This window comes from Monodelphis domestica, chromosome 1, assembly GCF_027887165.1.
Source record: "Monodelphis domestica isolate mMonDom1 chromosome 1, mMonDom1.pri, whole genome shotgun sequence".
Lineage (NCBI taxonomy): Eukaryota > Metazoa > Chordata > Mammalia > Didelphimorphia > Didelphidae > Monodelphis > Monodelphis domestica.
This window is the reverse complement of record NC_077227.1, coordinates 444,750,688-444,757,961: the sequence shown is the minus strand read 5'-3', so window position 1 is coordinate 444,757,961 and position 7,274 is coordinate 444,750,688. Positions and strand designations below refer to the sequence as shown.

General features: G+C 40.8%; 1 long non-coding RNA gene across 1 annotated transcript; it reads right to left on the bottom strand.

The window, feature by feature from the left end:
* Positions 1–6,306: 6,306 nt before the first annotated feature.
* Positions 6,307–7,042, bottom strand: LOC130456444 (uncharacterized). Its single transcript, XR_008915297.1, has 2 exons — positions 6,934–7,042; positions 6,307–6,604 (listed from the first exon to the last, which is right to left on the bottom strand). It is a non-coding gene; the product is annotated as an uncharacterized LOC130456444 (long non-coding RNA).
* Between the last annotated feature and the right edge of the window lie 232 nt (positions 7,043–7,274).

Below are 7,274 nucleotides of genomic sequence, written 5' to 3'. Positions count from 1 at the left end.
ACCTAGCCAGGCTGAGATTTACAAATAATAAAACCCTTCTTGTATTTGTCGCTCCTCTCTCATGCTTGGTAATAACATTAAGCAAATATCAGTAACCCAAAGGGGAATTAATGCAAGAAAAAACACCGATGTGCTTTGGAATAATTAAGCAATTTAATTAAAGTCCACTTGTTGCAGCCACATGATAGGAAGGATGCTCCCCACTAGTACAAGGAAGAGGAAGAATTCAGAACTTAACTACTGTCAGTCACAGCTGCTAGAATCGCCCAAGGTAGTGTCTTCTATTACTCTAGCTTGCTTGGCATGCAAGATGTTTGGTCAAAAGTCACATCTTCCCCAATAGCTTGTTACTAAGCCTTTACCAAATCTATTTAAAGCCTGGTCCATGGTAGAACTGTGTCTTTGTCTCAGATGATCAGCTCTCTTAACCCCTGTTGCATCAACTTGTAAGTCAAGAGAAAAGGGGGAAATGGAAAGGAATAAGTATTTATATAGTGTCTGCCATATCCTAAGTGCTTTTTCTCCAAATATTACTTCATCTGATCCTCACAATAAACCTGAGGGGTAGATGCTATTATTATCACCATTTTATAGTTAGTTAAGGAAACTAAGACAAAGAGAAGTTAAGTGATTTGCTCAAGGTCACAACTAGTGAATCTGAGGCCACATTTGAACTCGGGTCTTCCTAACTACAAGACCTGTGTTTGATCCACTGTACCTCTTTATCTTACTTGCTAAGATTTTCTGGTATCAGACACCAGAGTTGGAGTGAAGGCTTGGCTCATAATGAATAAGAGATAAACAAAAGACACATTCCAAACCATCAAATTAGAGAGAGAAAAGTCTGGCCTTGTAGACAAGCTAGCAGAGCTAGTCAGAAGAAAAAGAAGAATATGGGGAGGGGGAGGGGGAAGTGATTGGGAAGCAAGGTCAGGAAAGAGACTGTCAGAGGCAGGAAGAATTCTGAAAGCTCCCTCACAGGTTAGAAAAGGGTAGTGCTGGGAAGCAGACTGGGGAGCTGGTGGCTAGTCTGGAGCACAGCTGTGGCAGGCAGTAGACATAGGTGGTTGTTGGAGTCAGAGAAGGTCATAGCCAGAGGGGGCCAGAGTAGATAATCAAAGTCTGGTAGAACATGAATTAGGACAAGAGGCAGGCATGAAAAAGAGTTGAAATCAGGAAGGGGCAAGGTACAAGTCAGATAGAAGATTAAGAACTGTAAGGAAATATTAGAAGTAATTTCACCCAAATCTCTCATTTTATTTTTTTAATAAAAAAAACCCTTATCTTCCACCTTAGAATCAAGATTGTGCGTTGGTTCCAAAGCAGAAGGGTGGTAAGGGTTACACAACCGGAGTTAAGTGACTTGTCTAGGGTCACACAGCTAGAAAGTCTCTGAGGTCATATTTGGACCCAGGCAAGACCTCTGTCTCTGGGCCTGGCTTTCAAACTACTGAGCTATCTAACTGCTCCCAACTATCCCATTTTTATAGATATAGTAATTAAGACCCAAATGAGGAAGGGATTTGCTTAGTGCCTCTTACCTCTTTCCAACCAGTAAGTTTGGCGTCTATAAACCAGCCTACACACCAGTCAGGGAACAAGTTTATTAAGCACCTGCCAGACACTGTGCTAAGTTCTGGGGTTACAGAGAAAGGCAAAAGACAATCTCTGCCCTTGAGGAACTAAAAATGTAATGGAGGAGACAACCAGTAAAGATTTCTGTATACGAGATAAATAGGAAATCATTAATAGTAGAAAGATTCTACTATTAAGAGGGATGGGAAAGACTTCATGTAGAAGGTGAGATTTTAGTTGGTACTTGAGCTCAGAGGCTTGGGTTCTTGCTTCTTTTGTATGCTGCTAGAGAAACAATGGTACTTTCTTTAGGGTTATTTACAGCTGCCCCTATATTACTGAACTAGAGATCAACTTTTAACACTGCCTGATTTTGGTCAGATCATCACTGCTTGTAGGACCAGAAAAGTCTCTTCAACTCTTGGGTTCTTAGTGTCCTCATCTGTAAAAGGATTGAGTTGATGGCTTTTAAGGTCTCTTCTAGCTCTAAGCCTTTATTCCATTATTCTGTGTCTAGATTCCAATACTGCTTGGCTCTACTTTCTATTCTCACAAAGAATCCTAGACTTGAATCTTCACCTTTGCATTGCCACTGAACCTAGGCAAGTGACTTTCTTTCTCTGGGCTCATTTCCTCCTCTATAAAATGAGAGAGTTATATTAAATGATTTCTAAACTCCCCACAACAGCATCCATTCTATCTTGAGTATAGTCATCATGATCCTTTTTAGGAATGAGTATATCATTGACCCAAAGCAGTCTTGATAGGAGGGGCACCAAGGGAGCCAAGGTCCCAGGTGAGCTAGTCCAAAATGAGAAAGAGAAGAGTGATAAGAGTCTTTATCTGTCTACCTTTTACTATGACTTACATCTGTATGCTAGTCTTTAACCCAAATTGGTGAAATCCTAGATACTTTTTTCTTTGAAGTCCAAGTCCAAATTATAAATAGGAGAAAGTTGGAGTTATGGTCTGATTACTTTATAGACCAGGATGTGTAGGGGGTTCTGGGAGGATTAGCATCTCTAGTGTGAGAGCTTGCCAAACCCTTTTCAGAGCTGCTCATTCACCTTGGGTATCCACTCTCACCTGTAGCTCCAAGAAATTATAGCATTCACAGTAGTCACATCCTGGTAAGAGCATCTTGGCAGATGGGCTAAACCAGGTTGAGGGTAGCCAACCGTCCTCACTCAAACTCTCAGGTGAGTTAAAGGGATGTCTACCACAAACATGTGAAGACTTCTCCCAGCAGAATGGGCAGATGAGAACAATTTATTCCAATGGTCACGAAGGAGACTGAAACAAGGACTATGGAGTACCTAGAGTTTGGTCAGATACTGAAGATGCCATAGTCCTCAACTGCATCCTGAACCATTGCTAGTCATCTTGTCTCTTGTCTTGTCTCTACACTTCAATGACTTTGGAAGACAGAGTCTGAGGACTTTTCACAACTCTGCCTCACTTAAATCCAATTCAGAAGTCAAGGCATCACCCCATGATATCATTGGTCCTCTTTGAAAATAGACTACTAACAACAACTTTATAGACTTGAGTTCAAATGTGACCTCTGATACTTACTATCTGAATGATCCTGGGAAAGTCATTAACTTACCTTCTGTCTCAGTTTCCTCAAATGTAAAATAAAACAGCAAATACTGATACCCATCTTCCAGGGTTGTTGAGAGGATCAAATGAAATAGTTTTTATAAAGTGCTTAACACAGTGACTGACAAGTAGAAGATCATTACTAAATATTGTTTCTTTCCTTTATTGTTCACAAATGATATGATATCATTTGATCTTCAAAATAATAGTTATGTAGACAGGTAGGTAGGATAAGGTCTTCTAAAAAATCTTCTGTTTATAGATGAATAATTTGATGCCCAGAGAGATTAAGGTAAAGACTTACCTCATGTCACTAGGAAGGATTAGGGCTGGACTCAGACCCAAATCTTGTCTACTTTTCCATTCCAATGCTTCTCCACTGTACAATCCTGACTTTCAACTTTACAATTTTCCCTAGGAAAAGTCTATAACCTTAATATTTAATTAATAGGGTTATGACACAAGTTGGGATAAATCCAGAGCTAAGATGAGGAAGACCATATTGAATGCCTTCAAATAGTGTAAATATATATATGAGTGCTTGTGTGGTATTAGAGGGAATGAGAGGCAGCTTTTGCTACCAAAGCAATGGGAGTTAACAGGGAAGTTGGATGTGCCATCATTTTTTTTAATGTCCTAGAGTTTGTTAGGTCATTTAATGCACAATTTAATCCCATTGCTATGATAGCTTCAAATAAATTTTAGTCATCATAGTATAGGAAAGAGTGGCTTGTTCTTGGGAGTCAGAAGACGTGGAAGCAAATCTCTTGTTGAAACTGTCACTTAATCTCTCTGAGCCTCAGTCTCCATCAGTAAAATGAGGTTGTTGGACTGACTGAACTTTAGGTGCTTTCCAATTCCAATTCTTTGACCCTGTATTTTCCATTTGATATATTAGCCAATAGGAAAGCAGTGTAAATTATCCCAAGCATCTCACTGGCTAATAGAGCAGCCATGAATAACCTTTAAAACTCACCCCAAAGCTAGGGGGATGGGAGGAACAAAAAAGAGAAACATTACTCATGAAGATTTGGGAGAGATGGAATATGTGGGTATAAGAACCTTAGAATCAAAGTGTTACAAATTTTTGAGGCTGGTATCCATTTGGCAGATTGCCATAATCCAGGCAAGCATTTTTTGCCCTGGGACCCCTGGTGAAAGGCAAACTAAAAGCTTGTGTGACCATCAACCAGGGAGACCTGCAGACAGCCTTCCTGTGTGTAAGCCAAAAGACCATTTAGCTGTGAATGGGTTTTTGTAACCATCTGAAATGGTTATGACTACACCATTTGATTGAATTTGGGCTTGTTAGTTCTAAGGAGCCTTTAAAAAATAGAGTATTATGGAAAGGCATGCAACTGTGCAGGGCTTTTCTGATGTAACTGTACATCTCCCAGTACATTCATCCAATGGCATTTAAGGCTCATTAAATTTTGAATCCCATGTCACCTGCCTTCAGCTTAAAATAGTTTTGTATGTGCCTTTTGTCTCTTGAAATCCATTTTAATGGAAATTGTGTCTATTCACCTCTCTGTTCTCTTTCTTCTGCTATCAACACTGCTCTTCAGTAGCTCCAAACATAGAATTATTCATCATAAGAACTCCCAGTCATTATCAGGAATGTTTCAGGCTCTAGCTGATATAAACATCTGATAGTTAAAAATCCAGGGATCTCCATCCAAAGTCTTTCTCCCCTTTCTTTTTTTGACAGTAGAAGATGAGTCTTTTCTGACCACTGACTGACTTCCCCAGGCTCCACACCTCAGACCCTACCATAGCTCTAATTTTCTTTTCCATCAATCACATCGCCAAGTGGTGTCTCATCACAGCATGATTCCCAGTTCACTTAAATGAACTTTGAAGTGGTTCCAGTGGGAACCCTCCTCCCAGAAAACAGGAAACATACCTGTTCCACAATGACAATGAGCTTCATCTGGAGCTCTGGGGAAGGACTTTGCCTGCAGTTGGCAGCACCAGTATTTTCCAAATGTCGGTCCTGTGATAAAGACTTGATGACTGTAAAGGTACACTGCTTTACAACGCAAATCATCTTTTCCTTTCATAATAACCACTAAGTTTTCTCAAAGCTTATTGCCTCAAAGCTTACTTTGTAATAAGGTAACACCTGCAAAGTATTAAGTTGGGGCAGAAGCTGTAAGATGCAGCATAAGAAATGTCAGTTCTCATTAGGCGGCATATATATCTGCCTGCACAGTAAGTGGGTAGGAGACCAATAAGGAAAATGGCAGAGAGCTTGCTTGGGTTTTTGCAGTTCATACAAAGAGCCTCTTCCACAATGGGCATCTTCCTCTGGGGTTCTGACTTTCTTGATCTTGGAACTGGGAAGGATTTGTGTGAAATTTTCTGGGCGGAAGAAACTGGAAAATCTTTTTTTCTTCCTCCATGGTAGGAGGCTCAGCTAATTGTTTGCTGACACAGCTGAACGGTCATAAAATGTCATAAAGAGTAAATGACTTGATAATGTAAAACAGTAATTAGGATGGGGCGCATGCTTATGCTATTTACATATTTTAACGCTTTGATATTAACATGTCATCCCTAATAGTACATAAATGAACCATCCTTTGTGCAATTTATCCTGCTCTGCATGAGACAGGCAACTCCTCACAGGAATTAGATATTTTCTTCATTCTCCTCACTAGGCATCAGCTTCCCCAACATCTTGCCTCTGAGTGAAAGATCCTAGATTCAGTACTAGAGAGGGGCTTAGAGATCATTGAATCCACCCTTCGCCCCCCAAACCCAGAGAACTAAAGGACCTCCACCAAGATCACATAGGCAATACATAGTAAAGGTGAGATTTGACTCTTGTCCTCTAATTCCAAATCTAGTAAACTATTCCATTCCCCAGCTGTCCTCAGGTGTGTCCAATCTGTGGGCAGAGCGAAGGGGCTCCTATTCCCCAGCTTAGCCCCTGGCTCCAAGTTTCCCAGTGCTTTGGGAAGTCAGAAGGGAGATGGTACCTTGGAGAGTTCACCATGTTCTGAATAGAGAGGAACACAATCCAATGAAGCAGTTAGTCACTGTTCTTCACTTGCCTCTACTGAAATAAGCTAACCTCATCTGTTGGGAAAGACCATGTCTGTACCTGCACAGACATTATTCCAGTACTTTTCAACTCCACAGGAGTTAGGTCTCAATTTTATTTAACATATAACGCTAATGAAATATTATCTTCATACTAATGAACTCATACTAATTAAATCCATGCAAATGAAGTATTAGAGATGTAAGCAGCTTGAGGAATATGTAGACCAAGCCTCTTTTTCATAGAGAGAAGTCAGTGGTACCATGGAAAGAGTACTGACCTCTGGAATTAAAGTACCTGGAGATAAGTCCCACTTCTATTACTATTGATATGATTTTCAGCAAGTAACTTAACCTTCCTGGTTCTCAGTTTCCTCATCTGTAAAATGAATGGAAGTTGGGCTAAATGACCTTTGATGTTTCTTTAAGCCTCCAGATCTATAATTCTTGGGGCTTGTACAAAGTGGGTTCCCGATAAATATTTTTTGAATGAATATATTTTATAGATAGGGAAATTCAAGTCCATAGAGGAAAATTAACTTGCTTGAGGTCACACAGCAAGTTAATGATATAAATCAGACTAGGACCAAGGTTTTCTGAATTCCCATCCAATTCCACAATACACCTCTCTTGTTCCTTCTCCTCCTCCTCCTCCTCCTCCTCCTTGTGTTTTGCCCCAGAGTAGTTTTAGTCTTCCAAATCTGGTACCTATTGTTATCTTTCATGCATGTAAAATGTGCTCCAGTTATCAGCCAGCCTGGTGCATCCTGATACAGCTCATTCAGAGCAGGCGGGTGGGCGCTACAATCCATAGGGGGCAGTGGGAGGGTGTGTGCTAGGGGTGGTGGAGGGTGTTATCCAGGATCATAGAGTACAATGCTGAGGCTGTTGCCAGGCAACCAAAGGGAGCCATGTCAGGAAGCAACCCCAGGTGCAAATAGATAAACAGGAGCAATGAGGACAGCAGAGAGTGTCAGGTGAGCAGGGAGTGGAACCTGATGGGGCCAGATGAAATGCCAGAGACCCTGCTCTCCCTACAAAGCATCCCT